The following is a 20,110-nucleotide window of genomic DNA, read 5'->3' on the forward strand; positions in this document are numbered from 1 at the left end:
AAATGGGGTGTGTATATGCAGGCTAGATGCCCTCTCTAGATATTTCCCAGCTTCAGATTGCAAAAGAAAGATTAGATAGCAGATGCTTCTCTTGTTGATTATTCCTTGCTGCCTATGGCCTTTTCTGCACGTTTAAGAAACATTTCAGTGTATTTGAGTGATATGTATTGCTGCTTTGGGTAGTTTATAGAAGTCTTTTCACATAATATTAAAAATTGGGTGTTTCTGCTTTTTTGAACACTGAAACTATTTACAATTCTGTATCTCCAGAATGTACTATACATGCATATGCAGCAAACTAATACCCTGTAATTAGAGGGCACCCTTTTGGAAGGGTAAAGTTTCCAGTAAATTCTTCTGAAGCCTTGGATTGCAGTCCTGTTAAAGTCGTGAGAGACAGTAAGCTTTCCTGCTGAATCTAGAAGTTCAAATATTAGGCTTATCCCTAAATGATGTAATAATATTAGCCGTGTCAAGTCACCTTTAATTTCTGTGCTAGGGTCTCGTAGCCATTAAACAGGAGTTGCTATCCAGTTGAGAAAACTAATCCACGTATAAGAATCCTTCAGTGTATATAGCTGATTCACTTTGTTATAAAGCAGAAACTAACACAGCATTGAAAAGCAATTATATTCCAATAAAGATGTAAATAAATAAAGAGAATCCTTCAGTGTAGAAACAATGTGTATTGCAAAAGCAGCCCCTAGCACCATCACCTTTGCTGAGTAACATTTTAATTTTACACATTCCACCTTCACCTAAGCAAGCTACTTGAAGTAACCATATCAAACAACCATATTTGCTGTATGATATTGTCAGGTATGTTGTCCTCTGTGTCATACAGTGCCCTTTATATAAAGTCCCATATAAGATATTTTAGAATGTGATTCTAAAAAATGTTTTGGAAGCCATTTTTTCATAGGAAGAATTTTGCCTGTCTTTGATTTGACCGGAAGCTCAAGAGCCAAATTTGAAATTCATGTTTAACATCCATCCTGACTTGCATACTTGCATTTCTTTTTAAATATATTTTTCCTAGGACAGATATTCTGTACCTGTCATTATTGTATATGTTCATGTAGTAAGATTCCTCCAGTCCCTGGTGAAATAAGGCACAGTATACTATGCCTGTAGATCAAGCGTTTGAAACCCAGAACATTACAAAGATGTTTGATATGTAACAAGTAGTTATTTGCTAGTAAAATTCTTCCACTGCTTCTAACTTTTATGTTTATTTTAAAATCTTGTATAATCATATCATTCAGAACTAGGGAACATAGGAAATCATTGTGTGGAACTGCATCCCAAAGTCTTAATTCTGAAAGCTATCTTGTGCCTTTAATAGCCCTCAGAGTATAATGTGTATATTTGGAATCTAGATTTAGAAGTGAACAAAAATTTACTGGTGCCAGGCTATAAATATAGTTCCCTAAACCATCATTTAGACACATATCGTAGTCCCAAATTCATAAATTGCTTTTGCTGAGTTCACAGTTTATGTTTTTACACTTTAAGTCAGGAAGTGAAACAGTCTGAAATCCAAAAACTCCTTTCTGATTCACATATGTCCCCTTGAAGTGTAATAAATAATAGTGGTGCATATGATGAGTTTCTAGAGGCTTTGAATTTGGAGTTTTTCTTAATTGTTAGAATTGACCTTGATCAACTAATTTTCTGTTCTCTGTAATAAGATAATAATACCTGCCTTCATGCAGAAAGTTGGACCAATGTCCTCCTGAGATTCTTTTCATCTCTAAGTTTCAATATTCTATTGTAGGACTTACTGCAGTTGTAGACTTGTATTATTAATGAGTATAGGTGTGTAAGAATCTGACTTAATCTCTTGTTCTAGGTTCGTATTTGATCATGTTGTGTGGACCAAAGAAATCATTTAATATTTTTGTGCCAGGTTCCTGTGTCCATAAAGTAGAATTAATAATACCTGTTTTTTGCAATACTAACTAGTTAATAAACATGTAGCCTCTTTTTTATAAGAGGTTGAATTCTATAGAATTCATTTGTAAATTGATTATTGGGAGCTTACACAGATTCCCAGGGAATTATGTTATAAATCGTGGTTATTTATGGCTATTTGACACACAGCATGAGTGGAGAGTGTCTCTGCATAAAAATGGTAGAAGATAATTCTCAATACTAGTAATAAAATAGTAAAAATTAAATGAAATTTTGATCTCCTGTACCACAGTAAGATTTTATAAAAAGTGATAATGATTGTAAATAGTGAAAATGAATTTGTCTGAGTCCATTTTTTTTTCAAGTTTTTATTTCCTACACGATGTGAATGCTTTGTCAGCACTTTCTGACCATCTTACCATATATGCAGTCCAGGAATCACTGTTTGTTGCAGTTGTTTTCAAGTCTGCTAAACCTTTTTATACCACAAGAAACTAAAGCTACATATGGGTCTATAAATTATTCATGTGTGTATGCAATGCATATGGAATATATTCATATACAGTAATCTGTGATGTGCCCCTCTCCCCTCCTTACTGTCTGTAGAATGAAGTACAAACTCCTTAGAGGAGTGAAATGATTCCTACCAGTCTGGTCCAACCTGCTGTGTAAATTTTCGACATGATAGAGGACCATTTATTTCAGACCTCTGCAGCTCTAAGAGATACCTTCTTACTGCAGTGGTTGACATATAGACTGGAACCAAACTACCTGGTTTGAATCCCAGCTCTGCCTCTTGCTAGGATGAAGAGATGGCTATGAGAATGCACCTCACAGACTCCTGCTCTAAGGAGCTTAATTGTCCAAGGGCCCCAGCTGCTGTGCTCAGAAATCCATCACTGTTTGTGCTAACTCTTTGCTTCTTTCATAGCTCAGTGACTGAGCGTAGTAGAGATACTAAGGCCTGCTTCTGGGAGACAGAAGACTCCTGTCATGGCCAGTGAGGGGTCAGGGACTCCTCCATTGTCTTGCCAAGCCTTCCATAGGCTACCCTGCAGTCTAGGACACTTCTACCCAGCCTTCCTCCCCTCTCTCTTTCACTTGGGGTCAGACTTGCATCATGGTATGACAGTTTACCCAGTCTTGCCCAGCTCCTTCCCCATTTTCTCTCACAGATATTTCCTCTAATAAAAATCTTACACATTTAATCCCATCTTGGCCTCTGGGATGGTAAAAGTGGGATTCAGAACAGGTTCGTTACCTGGCCAGAAGATGCCACCCTGGTGGGTAGATGGGGCACTCACCACCCCTGGCATAAAGTTACAGATAAATTGTTAAGGTTTCACCAGTTGACTTGAGACAATGGCCTAGTGGAGGGGAACTGTGGTAGGTGTGATTATGCAGGTATTTGAAAAATATGGGAGGAATAATACCTACAAAGAAAGAGTTGGCTGATTACTGCTACGTTGTATTGGAGCACTGCTGAAGGAAAATGAGAAACAGAGCTGTTAACAAGCAGTTAACAGCTAAGTGTGAGAGCTGTAGAGCCTCTGTGGTAGCTTATGGAGAGGGCCTTATCACCTGGGATTGAAAGACAAGACTTGGTTGAACTGCAAGCTGAGGAGCCAGCTAATTGTTGATGTCACAGAGCTCCAAAGACATTTGAGCATTGAATGTTTTGCCAAGGTGGGTCTGTTAACGTGAAGGTGGGGAAACCTAGGATCCTAAACATTAGATGGGGTCATCCAATGGATGCCCCTGTGACTCCTGGACTCTCAGGGCTTGCAGTGGTAGTAGCCTTTCTCTAGTGAGAACTAGAATATTTGCTGTGCTGGAAGATGCTGAAGAAGCCCCTTGCCCCCAAGGCAGTAGCCCTCCTCCCCAACACTGCCCTCCTCTTTCTTTCCCGGCTGTCAAGCCAATAATTAACCAATAACAAATCCAGTCACTGGTAAATCCCAGCATAACCCAGCTGGGACATGCTGGGCCTGATAAGGAAGGAAAGAGACTATTCTCCTAAAAAATTGCATGGTTTAACTGACGTTACTGGCAGGAACCAGGAAAGGACTCCTGGGATTGGATTTTAAAGGTGTTTTTTCAAAGGGGTGAGAATATGGGATTAGATGAATAAGAAATCATTGACTTGGGCGCACTTTATCATGTATGGGGGGTTTAACACCCCAGCAAGAATTCTGCTATAGACTGAATGTGTCTCCCCAAAATTCATATGTTTAAACCTAATCCCCAATGTGATTTGGAGGTAAGAGGCCCCAGAGAGCTAACCTGTCCCTTCTGTCATGTGAAGACACAGCAAAGAGACAGCTGTTTACAAACCAGGAAATGGGCTCTCACCAGACACCAAATCTGCAAGCACCTCTGTCTTGGACTTCCCGGCCTTCAGAACTGTGAGAAATAAAAGTTTGTTGTTTAAGCCACTCAGTCTGTGGTCTTCTGTTAACAGTAACACAAACTAAGTCAGACCCTAGTGTTCAGGGGAAGCTTGCTAATGGGATGGCTTTTAGAAAAATACAGCCAGTTCTCAGCAAAGTGAAAAATGTCTGAGTAGTACTGGCAGACTATAGAAGAAGGAATAAAGACGCTGAGCAAAGTGGGCATGCCAGAACAGAAGACGCGTCAGAGGATTATGCTCCATGAATGTGCCCAGAGGATACACCATTCACCCAAGGCCATCAGGAAAACAGTGGTGAGAGAGGCACCAACATCACTAAGAAGTTTGCAGGCCAGGGATGGAGGTAAGAGAAGCAGCCACAGAGCTGGCTCATTAGCATCCATGGGAATAATAGAGCCCTGAAGAAAAAGAGGCCAGGTGGTGTTGCTTAACTGGCAGAAGCTAGAAGGCCACAATTACCATAATGACTGGCAAGGTCATTGCAGCCAAAGGAGCTTGACTCAAAAGGAGTTGTGGAGACGGCTAATAGAGAATAGTCTCCCTAGGGGGAAAATAGATGGGCAGTCCACAAGGGTGCTCATTAACGTCTGTTACTATATAAAGCAAGAATAGAGGAGCTGGAGGCTGAGGGCAGTAATTGCAATAAAAAGTCATGATCCCTTGCTTAGTTCCCAGACCTAAGACAATTTTCAGACCCAGAACTGAATATATGAAATACAGGTTCATATAGGAAATACGAACCTAGTTCTTCCTCCTAGGAAATATAGGTTCCTAGGAGGAAGAACCCTACCACACCATGGCAAGTACATAAGTGCATGGCAATTCTTCTCAAAGGACTCTAGGGCTATCTATTTGATTGACCATATCCTGGGGAAAGAATAATCGGGTATTTTGAAGACTGTTGATCACAGGATCAGCATTGATGTTTATACCCAGAGATGTAAAGCAACATCACGGCTTTACTGTTAGAATGGGAGCCTACCAGACCGAGTGTTCTTGCTAAAGTTAGTCTCACAGTGGGCCCATTGGGTCCATGGACCCACCCAGTGGTCATTTCACAGTCCCCAAGTGCATAATTGGAATTTATATTTGTGGCAGTGGAAGTAACTGCTGCACTGGGTTCCAGGTCTGTGGAGGTAGGAGTTAGCATAGTGGGGACTGCCAAATGGAGCCCTCTGTAACTTCCCATCGCTCCTTCCAAGATAGTAAGTCAGGCAAAATATTGTATCCTAGGGCAATGGTGAGGATTAGTGCTACTGATCCTTTAAGACCTAAAGGACACAGGGGTGCTAATCCCAATCCTAGTTTTTTGATTTACCAGTCTGGGCCCTAAAGAAACTGGATGGATCCTGGAGAATGACTATATACTATAGATTTAACCAAGTGAAGACCCTGATCACAGTGGACTTTCTGTACTGGACTCTGGTAGAACAGATTTAATAAGGGCTCAGATACATGGTATATCACTGATTTGGCTATACTTTTTTTTTTTTCCATTCCAACTGGAAAAGAGTATCAGAAACAGTTCACATTCATGAAGAACAATCAGCGATATTCATTTAGACTGAATTTTGCCTTGGGGCTGTGTTAACTCTCTCATCCTGTCATAATATGAAGAAATATGGACCACTTAAATATCCCTCAGAACACTACTTTGGTCCATTTTACTGACAACATCATGCTGACTGGACACATGAGCAAGAGGTGGCTAGTATGCTGAAGACCTTGGTAAGATACATACACTCCAGAGGATGGGAGATAAACACTATGAAGCTTCAGGGACCAGCCACTTCAGTAAAGTTTTTAGAGGTCCAGCAGTCAGAGGAGTATCAGGATATCCCCTCCAAAGTGAAAGACAAATTGCTGTCTCTTACAGCCTTTACCACAAAGAAGGAGGCAGGGCACTTTGTAGGCCTCTTTTGCTTCTGGAATCAACACATTCTACAACTAGGAAAAGTGCTCTGGCTTAGGTACCAAGTGACATGGAAGGCTGCCCCCTTTAAATAGGACCCAGAACAGAAAAGGGCTCTGTGACAATTCCAGGCTTCAATGCAAGCAGCCCTGACTAACAGTTGGACCATATGATCCAGCAGATCCTAGTGGTGTCAGTGATGGGAAAAGATGTGGTGTGGAATTTATGGCAAGTCTAGTAGAAGAATCATGACACAGACCCTTGGGATTCTGAAGCACTGTCATGCCATCTGCAGCAGATAATTGTATGCCCATTGAGAAACAGCTTTTGGCATATCACTGTGCCCTGAAGAGACTGAACACTTGATCACGGGACACAAACCTGTCCATCCCCCCAGTCCCTATCCAACTGAGTGACAGATTTTCTAACTCCATCATTCCATCTATATTTATTTGTTGACATTCTGATAAAAGGAAATGTTTCCCTTCTCCTTCACTCATTTATTTATAACAGATGGATTCATGGATTCTTAGTTAACATTAAAATCCATTACCATCATTATTTATTTTGATGTTCTCATTGTCCTAGATTTGATCAATGGGAGTGCCAGGATGTGTCCTCTGTGTGTCAGGAGCCCCAGATGTGTCATGTCCTCATCATTTAAGCCCTTTCTTACTTTTTGGTACAACCAGATGTTCTCAGCTCATCTTTTACTTTCCCTGCCCCAGCCCTGGAATCAATCATTTCTTCAAGGAGCTCTGCTTGCTTTTCATGGAAAATGGTATCCAGGAACCATGGCTGAGTGCTAGGTTTGCTCATTGCTTCTCGTGTGTCATTGCTTGTAGTTCGTCTCAGCAGACGAATATGCATACAAATATCTATATCTCTGTACCTATTAAAAACTACCAGGTTATACTGATACCATCAATTCCAGTCTATCACTACTTTTTAGTCTTCTGTTTTTTCATATTTGTAACTCCATCAACAGAAAGAAACCTGGCTACCATTATCCTCAGTATATTTACTCATTTGCTCAAGGTTAGAATGCGTGAAAGGTAGTTTTAGAATTGCTAACTCATACTACTGTGGGGGAAAAAAAAAAAACTTACTAAATTTTTAGATGACCCGTCTGTTTTCAACCAGCCTTTCAGTTTGGCAGCTAAAAAGCCATCTTTTAAGTAAGATTAATCAATTCAAACTTAAGCCCCAAATAAGTATGTCTAGGCCATGAGCACTGAATGGCTCAGGGAACGAGTGGTTAAAGGGCTTCGACAGTCCAGGTCACTAGCATTAATCCTCACGGCTGCTGTAACTCACAGTGGTTGAAACAGAATTGTTTATGTTGGGTAATAGTAGCTGATCATGGCTTTATCTTCCATGTCTTAGTATAATCAAGTCATGAAAAATTGCTGCTTCAGCTAAAGGGAAGGGTGGATTTCCCCTCAGTGGTGCTATTTTATCTTTTGAAAAGCAAGCTACATAGATTGTTCATAAGTCATTTCTGCCCATGTATAAAGTACTTAAAACACAATTTCTCAGTTACATCTTTTATAACCTTGCATTATGATCATACCCTTTTAAAAATCCCATCAGGTTTTATGGGCTACTAATATTTTTGAACAAATATTTAGGAAATGATTCAAGGAGAAAGGTGCCATCAAAGGTAGTACTCTTAATCTGGAAGGCTAGCACTTTCTCTCTGCACCAAAAACCAGTTGATTTTTGGGAGACGGCATTTTGTAGTTGGAATATAAATTAAAGTTTAGGATTTCGTGTAAATGTGCTGTTCACATCAGGTTCAAGGATGCAAGTCATTTGTGCCTTGACACATATTTTTGCTTTTATTACATTGTATTGTTTTACTAAATATTGTTAAGCCATTTCAACTTGCCATCTTAGCATTAAATGGTGAGTAGTCCGAAGACAACTGAAGTCTTTCGTATTGATGGGATCTTTAAGGAAGGCTTAAATTTTGGTTATTAAGATCAGTATTCAGTATTGTCCAATACATTGGCTTTTCCCTCTAAAATATGAAATAAAATTAAAATTGATTACTCTGATCAGCGTAAAGCCTGTGCATTAACTTGCCTTTTTTGCTTGGTATTTTACCTTTAGATTTACTGTTGCCTGCCCTTCACTAAAAACAAAATTTATGTTAAATACTTAAAGTGGCCTATTTTCTGTGAAGTTGTATGACTGGGAAGATGTTCGGGAAAAGAAAGGAGCACCTATCTTTGAAAAACACATTGACATACTTCATAAGGCTATGTGAAGCCTGGAGTTATGCAAACTGACCTTCCTTGACATTGTCTTGTATAAATGGCCTTAAATTAATATATCTATAGTTATATAATAAAACAAAAAATATAAATTTATTATTAGAAAGTATACCTGTCAGTTTACTTCTGGTTCATCTCTGTTAAAGCAGGTTGGATCAGTTTTACAAGGAAACCAATGATGTGCATACTCCTAATGTTAAGGCAGTCTGGTTGGGATTCCTTTAAGGTAGGTTAATTTTTAAGCCAAGTATCATTAAATGTCTGTGGTAGGCAGCTTCTGAGATGGCTCCCAATGATCCCTACTTCCTGGCATCCATGCCCTTGTTGTTGTTCTCTCCCGTTGAGTTTGGGGTAGACCAAATTACATACTTTTGATGAATAGAATACAGCAACAGGATGGGGTGTCACTTCCAGGATTAGGTTACAGGAAGATTCTGGCTTCCATCTAGCTCACCCTCTCCTGGCTCTCTCACTTGCTCACTTTAATGGAAACAGATTCCCAAGCTGTGAGCTGCCCTATGGAGAGGCAGGGGAACTGAGGAGGGCTTCTGGCCACCAGACAATGAGGAACCGAACCCTGCCATAACCACACATGTGGACTTGGACGGAAGTTCTCCTTCACTGTCAAGCCTTGAGATGATGGCAGCTCCAGCTGGCACCACAAATGCAGTCTCCTGAGAAACCCTGAGCCCTGCTGTGCCCCTATTCCTGACCAAGAGAAGCTGTGAGATAATCAGTTTTGGTTATTCTAAGCTGCTAAATATGGGAGTAATTTTTTACTCAGCCATAGATAATTAATACAGTGTCCTTTTAAAAAATAAAAACTCACAGGAGATCCTCAAACTTCATGTTTTCTTGGTGCAGTTTTAACTTGCATTTCCTGAGAAATAATTTAGCACAGTGGTTTTCAGTGACTAACAACATCAGAATCAATAGGAAAGTTTTAAAAAAATTCAGGTGCCTAGGTTTGCCCTCAGAAATTCAATTTGAATTGGTCTGGGGTAGGATCCAAGCCTCAGTCTTTTAAAAAATTCCCCAGGCAATTCCAGTGAGTAGTTGAAGAATCACTGATTTAGTCTAAATCAACGTTTTAAGCCCTTCTGAGTGCCAGGCGTAGGCAATATAACATTGAACAGGATAAGGAGCTCGCCCTTCATGCATAGGTCAGGAGAGAAGACCAACATGTAAACAAACAGTGACAACACTGTGGCAAACCCTCTAGTAGAGTTATGTACAAGGTGTATAAGAAGCACAGAAAAGGAAACACCTAACTCAGTCTGATAAAGTTAGAAATGGCTTGACAGAAAAAGCTGGTCAGCAAGAACATGGCAGGAGGGAACATTACAGGCAAAAGAGAAACAAGAGTAAAGGCACAAAGTTGTCAAAGAATATGTGGGGAGATGGTATGTTCATATTTGAGTAACATGAACTCCAGAAAAAAACTTCAGAAGGGTAGGCAGGAGTGTTGACAGAACACAAAATTAGGGTACAGAAACCAGTGAGGATGAGGACCTGACCTCTGGTGGTGGTGTAAGGGATGGAGGGGAGGCTTAATTTAATATTCAGAATACATAATCGATGGGACTTGGAGGGTAGGCACTGAAATACAGAAAGAGGAGCCTGTGATGACTCCCAGGTTCCGGCTTGGCCATTGTGTGGGTGGTAGACTGTAACTTTGGCAGCAAATATGGGGGAAGCAAAAGCAGAAGACAGGGAAATGAAGAGCTCAGTTTCAAGACCTAAGTTTAAAGACTCAGAAGAAACAACTGGTTGCAGTTGGCACTAGAACACCAAATTGCCATGTCACTTGCCAAAAGAACACATCTTTGTGGATGATTTTATGTATTTGGAAATAATCGAGAACACAGCTTCTGTTTCGTCTCTGTGTGCTTTGGTGATTTGCAGTCAGCTTTCAGTAAAACTGGGAAGATCTTGAGAATTAGCTGTATTGGCTTTTAGAAAGCGTTGTATTTCACTAAGCCAAACAAACCTTTAAAATTGAACAATATAGGCTGCTTTTTACTGTTGATTTTTGTCCATTGTCTACAGTTCACTCATACCACAGGCTTCTCCTTGGGAGCCTTTACCCCACTTCCCACTTATGTGAGTAATGCCTTGGTTTGCCCAACTATTAGTAGAATTTTGAACTGACATAAGATTACATTGTGTCATGCGGTGGGGAGGTTCTGATGTTGACATCCACATAGCTTCATTATGATCTGGTCGTTGTTTTAATTTCAAAGGAGCAATACCTTCAGCTCAGTACTTCAGTCTATTTAAAGCATGTTAACCCCATGTATCAGAGTGAAATTACATGTTCTTACTATGAATCTCTGACACTGTAATGTGCTTTCCAGTGTCAATATACTCACCTGTTGTGGGTGCTTTTTTTTAAGGAGCAAAGATATCTAGTATCCCCATTAATCACTATTGATAAACTGACATTTTTAACTTTTAAGACTATTTTCTTTCCCCTCTAGTCTGGACATATGCCCCCACAGGAGGCAGAGAAGCCACAGGGAAATAAAACTGAATCTTACTGTGAAAGGAAGAGATTGCACACTTGTTGTCAAGCCTGCCTTGAGGCTGGTTTAAAAAAATGCTGATGTCCGCATAGCATGTATCTCTAAGTAAATCAAACCTGTAATTCAATTTGGCTGCCTCTAAGTCATTTTGATTCCTGCCAACAAGAACATTAATGAACTTAGTATCTCTACAGGTTTATTCATGTGTAAGACCCAGTTCCTTATTCCTCATTCCAGCAGCTGCCTCTGCTCCATCTGATAAAGTGGAAGGTTGGAATAGGTCACACAAATCCAGATCATTACTTAAGCACAGATTATTGTAGGCAGTGTCCTCTAAGTCTTCTGTCTGGTTTTAGGATAGAAAGCAATAAAGTTCCTAGGACTTGGATTTGAAAAAAAATCCATACATACAGTAGTAATTCTTGTCATGAAGAAACATCTTGTGAAATTCAGCTTATTCATGCCTTTATTCTTCCTAGTTTTATTCTCCTTTTGACAATGATAAATAATTCAGTTGTATTGTACAGGGTACAGTTGTGGGAGTATTCCAGAACACATAGTACTTCCATGGATTTCCCAAAATGCCATGAGACATATAGGAAGTATGAGAAAATGGACATGAATCTAATTTGTCAAAAAAAATTTAAGATTAAAAACGTAAAAGAATACAGACCAGTTGTTCCCAAATTTGGCCACACATTAGAATCACTTACATCTCTTTAAAATTCTAAAGCCCAGGCCACATGCAGACCAATTAAATCACTTTCTGGAGGTGGGACCCAGGCATCAAGAGTGTTTTCACTCCCCAGGTGATTCCGATGAACAGACAAGCATGGGGACCACTGATCTCGACAACTCTGTTACCTCATGACTTCAAGAAAACCCAACTGCAGCTTCTCCTAGACTACCTGCTCTGCCCTCGGTGGGAGGTTCTCTGCTCTGCAGCTTCTCCATCAACTTTGTCAGCTTTGAGCTTAAGCAAGGCCACTGCATGAGAGGTAATTCAGTCACTGAAAGGCAACAATCAACAATCAAAGACCACAGGTGGATATAAAATAATCAATTCCAAGCTTTTTTAAATTATTGATATTTGCTGAAATTTTTCCTGATAGTCAAAGTTTTGTGTCTCAGATTTTCCTATTCCATTTTCATACACTGATAGCTTCTTATGCAGTTAGTTTTATGAAACTCTGGTCCACTAGGGTGACTTTTTTTCATGCTTTGGGTGATTGTTTTAGAATTCCTTCTTTGAATTAGTAATCTTTAAAATATCTAACTCAGAGGGGGCTATGCATTGAATGAGAATTGTTCGTTTGCCTTGTTTAACACAGTTTGACACAAAGATAAGTATTTAAAATGTTATTTTCTATGTCCGCATAGCACATTGCTTAAGCAATCACTGGCTGTCCAAAAACTGAAGGAAGCTTGATTTTACCTTTTTTTTAAATTGAAATATAGTTGATTTACAATATTGTGTTAATTTCTGCCATACAGCAAAGTGATTCAGCTATACATATATATATACACACATACACACACATTCTTTTTTTTTAGCTTGATTTTAAATATAACAACAGCTGTTTACTCATAGATGGTGAATTTACATGGTTGACACCCTTTATCAGAACTCAGAACTCCAGCATTTGTACAAATAACCATGCTGGCCTATAAATTTTTTTTTAATTAATTAATTTATTTTTTGGCTGCGTTGGATCTTTGTTGCTGCATGCGGCCTTTCTCTATTTGCAGTGAACGAGGGCTACTCTTCATTGCGGTGCACCGGCTTCTCATTGCGGTGGCTTCTCTTGTTGCGGAGCACAGGCTCTAGGTGCGCGGGCTTCAGTAGTTGTGGCACATGGACTCAGTAGTTGTGACGCACGGGCTTAGTTGCTCTGAGGCATGTAGGATCTTCCCGGACCAGGGCTTAAACCCGTGTCGCCTGCATTGACAGGTGGATTCTCAACCACTGCACCACCAGGGAAGTCCCTGGCTATAAAATTTTAAAGCTAATATTATAACCTGATAAAATGATGGTTTTGCTATATGCTTATATGTATCTTGAGAGAGATTAATTAAAGGAAATAAAATAGCAGTTGAAGCTGCTGGATGGTTGAAATTATCTGAATAAGTGTGATCTTGACTTTAATGAATTAACAAGTAAGCTTCTTGCTGTAAGTATTTAATTAATTTTAAACCACATTTGATTTAGAAACCGTTTACACTTAATTTATGGTCTAGTGTTCAATTAAAATAATCTATACTATTATGTGCAGGCTCTAGATCCTATTCTTGCATCAGTTATGTCACTCTTTGGTCACTGACTGCCACTGAGGAGTAGAAAAAGGAGGCATATGGCTGTGATCTTCTAATTTCTCATAATATTTTTCAGGTGGAACCTTTAGGGAAAACGTTTGAATAGAAAATTCATGTTTTTTTACTCAGATTTTATTCTGTAAGGAATTGTTTGGGAGGGGTGATAGAAACAAATGAGAATGCATGTTTGTCTAATTAAAAACAAAAGCCTGGGATGTTGCAGTTGTTTCCTAAAATCACTTTTTTCATATAAAGATTTTGGATAAGTCATTATTAAGGAAACTAAGGACAGCTGTGGTATGTTGAAAGCACACCAGCCATGGACTCAGAAGGCCTGGGTTTGAATTCCAGTTGCTTACAAATGTAAGGAGGATTATTTTTATCCCTCCTCTGTTGAAATGCTTTTTTAATGTATGAAGTTTAAATATGGTCCCAGAACACATTTGTTTCTGCTCCATAAAAATAGTCATATACTGTATGTCAATCTTTTTTTGATTATTTATTTATATGGCTGTGTCGGGTCTTAGTTGTAGTGCAGGGGCTTCCCTCTAGTCGTGGTGCGTGGGCTCCAGAGCATGCAGGCTTAGTTGCCCCATGGCACATGGGACCTTAGTCCCGTGACCAGGGATCGAACCTGCGTCCCCTGCATTGGAAGGCGGATTCTTTAACCACTGGACCACCAGGGAAGTCCCTGTATGTCAGTTTTTAAATTTCATTATAAGGGAAGGAAACCATGGTATATATAAGCCAAATGGTAACTACTTCCAACATAATGAGATTTGATTTTGAAATATCTTAGAATTTGTATTTGAATGTGAGAGATATTTTGGGAGACACTAATTCAGTGTGACCCCATTCATAGGAGTGATATTGGGGAACAGGGTTACCAGTTATGGTCTGTACCTCTTAAATCATGTTCTTATTGTATATAGTTCTATTTGGGGAAATATCCTTTGACATATAGTATTGTGAGCCAAGTAATGAGCTACAATGTAGACATACTTAGGTAGAGTAATTCAACTTCATTATAAGGTTGTTCTGTAGCTCTTTTTCCTTTCTTCTTTGCAGAATGTATTCCTAGTCTCCTTATTTAAAAAAAACAGCAGTAAGAGGAAGTCATAACTCAGGGTGAAATAAAGCACCAGCCTAAAAAGATTGCTTATCTTTGCCAGACTAAAGAGAGGCAAATAATTATTTTGCCTTTAAGGCCTTGATTCTGGTTGTTAGATTAAATAGACAGAGTGTTGGCCACATGTGACTTGAATAGAATTGGTTATTTTACCAAACTTTGGATCAAGGTTTGCTTGAAGTAAGCTGTGCTGTGGATAAACCTTTGGAAGATCAAGAGTGAACTGTATTGCCCTCTACATTGTTTCCACCAGGATATTATGTGGGAGTATTGATTTTGAAAAGTGAAATTTAACTTATAAGAGCGCAGATCATATTCAGGTATTCTTAAATGTAAAATTGATTTTGACCTACCCAGGAGCTATACAATAATAATGATCACAGAGGGGAGAACAAAGTTGCTGTATTTTTCTGTGCTCCTTTTAGAAAGTATATCCTGGAGCACAGAGGTGGGCAGTTGGTCAACCCAGTTTCTTTCTTGTGTGACATGTTAGAGTTTGATATTGTCAGTCTTTTAACCAAGATTTGTATTGGGATCATTGCTGAAAGAGGCTTTGAGGATGTCGTATCACCAGTATTCAGGTATTGTTATAGGTTTCATCCAGGGCAGATGAAAAGGTAACACAATTACCTAGTGCCCAGTTAAGTTAATTCAGGAGCATGGAGAAAAATAGGTTGATGAAGGCTTAAGTCAGATAACTCATATCATAGGTGGACACGGCTGGGTTAGCTCAGAGTTTTTGTTGCGTGTGTTTTTTTTTTTTCTTCAAAGAAGCAGACTTTTTCTAAGATTAGAATCAACATTGCTGGTAGAAGCAGGAAACTTAGGGGCAGGCCATTACGTGTAAGATCAAAGTACAGCTTCTTCTGTGTCTAAGCTCTAAGGACAGGAAGATGCCCATTTTTCTCAAGAGCTGCTTCAGCATAGTTATATCAGTAAGTTATATCAATAGACAAAGGAGAAACTAGGAATATATACCTGCAATTCCACCATCAGCCAAAAAGCCACATAAGTCTTTCAAACTCTCAAATAACATTCATGACAAGGAATGGTATATTTTGGTGTACTTTTAAGCCCTTATCGCTTTCATTTTTTAAGTGTGTTTCCTCTCTTTTGTGCTCAGCAGAAGCCGGAGCGAGGGGGATGACAAGAGAAGTCTAATACAGAGTCACTCTTCTTTTTTTCTCTTGAAACTAGTAGAGTTTAGTGTATGTATTATATACACACATGTAGGTATATATGTATGTATTTAATATTTAGCGTAGTAACCTGTGGGGTTTTTAGATGTGTTTTATTGTGATGTATAATATGCTCATAAAAAAGTGATAATGTGACATGTACAGTTTACGAATTGTTCTAAGAGTAAACACCCCTTGTAACTGCCACCTATGGTGAAAAAGAAGGAGGGGGAGGAGGAGAATTAGAAGAATTAGAATTTCTTCCCAATCAGAACCTTCTCCCCACACTCTTCTCTGAATAAGCTCTAGTTTCACTTTTTATGTGATCATTTCCTTGCTTTTTTTATAGTCTTACCACTTTGGTATGCACCCATATGCACCAGATACATCCATATAGTTTAGTATTGTGTGTTGGGGAACTTTATGTAAATGAAATCATACTTGATGTATTCTGTAGTCTTGCTTCTTCCATTTGTCATCCATGTTGTTGAATGTAACAGCAGTTTGTTGATCTTCATTGTTTTGCAGTATTCTGTTGTAAGCGTGTACCACAATTCATTTATCCATTCTTCTGTGTTGGACATCTGGGTTGATTATAGTTTGTCCCTACTTCAGATAGTGTTGCCGTGACTATTCTTATGCTATCTCTTGGGGCTCAGGGCATGCATTTCTATTGGACATAGACCTAATCAATACAAATAAAAATGTGACAGTGGGCAATGAAACTATCTTCTTCTAAACAAAGATGTAGTGAGCCAGTAATCTAATGAAGGAGAACAACCATTCTTTTGGTTATTCTAAGGTAGTAGGTGCTGTCTGGACACAAAGATGGCCATTTCCATCCAGGTGAATAATAAAATAGAGTATCCAGGATTGTACCTTTGCTTAAGATTCATGTTTGCAAGTATGTCTCATCAGGAAAATAAAATGTTTTAGTTTTTAAACTATCTCTGGTATTATTTCTAGAATTCTAAAATTAATAGAATGAAATGTCCTTAGAGGGCAGAGAATATATCTCACATTTCTCTTAAGTTCTTCACAGACCATGGCAATGCTAGAAAGATGTTAAGGCCCCACTAATTATGCATTGCCTCAATAAATATACTGTGGAGTAAAATTATTTGTACAAATGGTTATAATTTCCAAGGGGCAGGCCCATAAAAGGGGAGAAGGGTGGATTAGTTTAACTTAAGACTTTTTCTGTTTTGAAAGCCTCTTTCCAGAAAAATAAACAATAATAGTGTGGATAAGTCAATCTTTTTTCTCCAGAATTTTTCTTACCAAATTTGTACATGTCCTAAGTGCAGGTAATATAAGTGTATTTCTGAAGCCTTTTAAAATTACAATTTGATCCTTTTGTTTGCTTTTTGAAATGGAAGACAAAATAGACAGTACACTAAGTTTATCACTTCTGATAGACCTGTGCTTCAAAACATATATATATTAGGCCTTAGCTGATTTTGCAAGCTAAGTCTAGATCACAGTAAATTGATTTCAGTATCTTCCTGTTTTTTATGGGCTTCGTTCTAAAGCTTCAGCCAAAGAATCAAAATGTTTGTCACACTATTCTGGATTAGCTGAAGTCTCGTTCCTGTTTATATGAAATGACCATTTGGCCTAATGCAGTCAATATGAACACTTTACAACTCATCCAAGAACATTTCAAGTATTGAGAAAAAGGCACTTTAACTGAAAAATTAGGGACTTCCCTGGTGGTCCAGTGGTTAAGACTCTGCACTTCCAGTGCAGGGGGCGTGGGTCAGATCCCTGGTTGGGGAACTAGGATCCCGCATGCTGTGTGGCGTGGCCAAAAAGGAAAAAAATAAATAAAAGTACTTAATTGAAAAATTACTTATCCAGTATCAGGCTGGGAGAGAACATTGCTTCTTGTGAATTCAGCATACTACCCACACCACGATTTATTTTGCTCTTTTGTTATAACAAAAGTGTTTGAATTCTTTTTTTCAATGAAAAGATTATTATGGTGTATCTACCTTGGGGATTGTAACTTTCAAAAGGTGCTCTTAAATATATTATTACCTTAACATATGGGCACCTAATTTATGACAAAAGAGGCAAGAACATACAATGGAGAAAAGACAGCCTCTTCAATAAGTGGTGCTGGGAAAACTGGACAACTACATGGAAAAGAATGAAATTATAACAGCACCTAACACCATACACAAAAATAAACTCCAAATTGATTAAAGACGTAAATGTAAGATCAGACACTATAAAACTCTTAGAGGAAAACATAGGAAGAACACTCTTTGACATAAACCACAGCAAGAGCTTTTTTGACCCACCTCCTAGAGTAATGGAAATAAAAACAAAAACAAATGAGACTTAATTAAACTTAAAAGCTTTTGCACAGCAAAGGAAACCATAAACAAGACAAAGAGACAACCCACAGAATGGGAGAAAATATTTGCAAATGAAACAACAGACAAAGGATTAATCTCCAAAATATACAAACAGCTCACAGAGCTCAATATCAAAAAAACAAACAATCCAGTTAAAAAATGGGCAGAAGACCTGAATAGACATTTCACCAAGGAAGACATACAGATGGCGAAGAGGCACATGGAAAGATGCTCAACATCACTAATTATTAGAGAAATGCAAATCAAAACTACAATGAGATATCACCTCACACCAGTTAGAATGGGCATCGTCAGAAAATCTACAAACAACAAATGCTAGAGAGGGTGTGGAGAAAAGGGAACCCTCTTGCACTGTTGGTGGGAATGTAAATTGATACAGCCACTATGGAGAACAGTATGGAGGTTCCTTAAAAACCTAAAAATAGAAGTACCATATGACCCAGCCATCCCACTACTGGGCATATACCCTGAGAAAACCATAACTCAAAAAGAGTCATGTACCACAATGTTCATTGCAGCACTGTTTACAATAGCCAGGACATGGAAGCAACCTAAGTATCCATCGACAGATGAACAGATAAAGAAGATGTGTCACATATATACAATGGAATAGTACTCAGCCATAAAAAGAAACGAAATTGAGTTATTTGTAGTGAGGTGGATGGAACTAGAGTCTGTCATACAGAGTGAAGTAAGTCAGAAAGAGAAAAACACATACTGTATGCTAACATGTATATATGGAATCTAAATTTAAAAAAAAATGGTACTGATGAACCTAGTTGCTGGGCAGGAGTAAAGAGGTAGACATAGAAAATGGACTTAAGGGCATGGGGTGGGAGGGCAAAGCTGGAGTGACGTGAGAGTAGCATCATCATATATACACTACCGAATGTAAAGTGGTTGGCTGGTGGGAAGCAGCTGCATAGCACAGGGAGATTGGCTCAGTGCTTTGCAATGACCTAGAGGGGTGGGATAGGGAGGGTGGGAGGGAGGCTCAAGAGGGAGGGGATATGGGGACGTGTGCATGCATGTGGCTGATTCGCTTTGTTGTGCAACAGAAACTAACACAGTTTTGTGAAGCAATTATACTCCAATAAAGATCTATTAAGAAAATTATATATATTACTACCTTATTTAAACTATTTGGTTCCAAGATGTGTAGTACTCTGCACAAAGAATAAGTCACAAATCCCCTGAACACACAAAAGGAAAATGCTCAGCTGGGTTTCCCTTTTTATTTTGTTTTTCTGTGGTGGGTTTATGACTCGATACCCAGCTTCTTTATAGATTCACCTCTCACAGCACACAATCCCTTTAATGTGTTTTCTGTGCTTACAGAAAGAAACACTGTGTTAGTATCTTAGTCTGTTCAGGCTACTATAACAAAATACCATAAACCGTGTGGCTTATAAACAGCAGAAATTTATTTTTTACAGTTCTGGAGGTTGGAAAGCCCAAGATCAAGTTGATATCGGGTGAGAGCCCACTTCCTGGTTCATAGCTTTCTTTTTGCTATAACTTCACATGGAAAGGTGGGTCTCATTTATAAGGGTACTAATTCCATTCATGAGACTCCACCCTCATGACCTAATCACCTCGCAAAGGCCCCACCTCCTAATGCCATGACCTTAGGAGTTAGGATTTCAAAATATGAATTTTGGGGGAACACTAACATTCAGACCATAGCAGTTAGCAAACATGAGGAGAAATTTCATTTTTACTGCATGGCTTTCTTTTGGTATATGGAGAGAAGCCCTTTTTTTTTTTTTTTAATAAATTTATTTACTTTTGGCTGCATTGGGTCTCTGTTGCTGTGTGCCGCGGCAAGCGGGGGCTACTCTTTGTTGCGGTGCACGGGCTTCTCATTGCAGTGGCTTCTCTTGTTGTGGAGCACGGGCTCTAGGCACGTGGGCTTCAGTAGTTGTGGCTCGCAGGCTCTAGAGCACAGGCTCAGGAGTTGTGGCTCCCGGGCTTAGTTGCTCTGCGGCATGTGGGATCTTCCCGGACCAGGGCTCAAACCCGTGTCCCCTGCATTGGCAGGCGGATTCTTAACCACTGTGCCACCA

Source organism: Delphinapterus leucas, chromosome 3 (assembly GCF_059928025.1).
Source record: "Delphinapterus leucas isolate spDelLeu-1000000601 "Yukka" chromosome 3, BTC_Dleu_Yukka2, whole genome shotgun sequence".
NCBI lineage: Eukaryota > Metazoa > Chordata > Mammalia > Artiodactyla > Monodontidae > Delphinapterus > Delphinapterus leucas.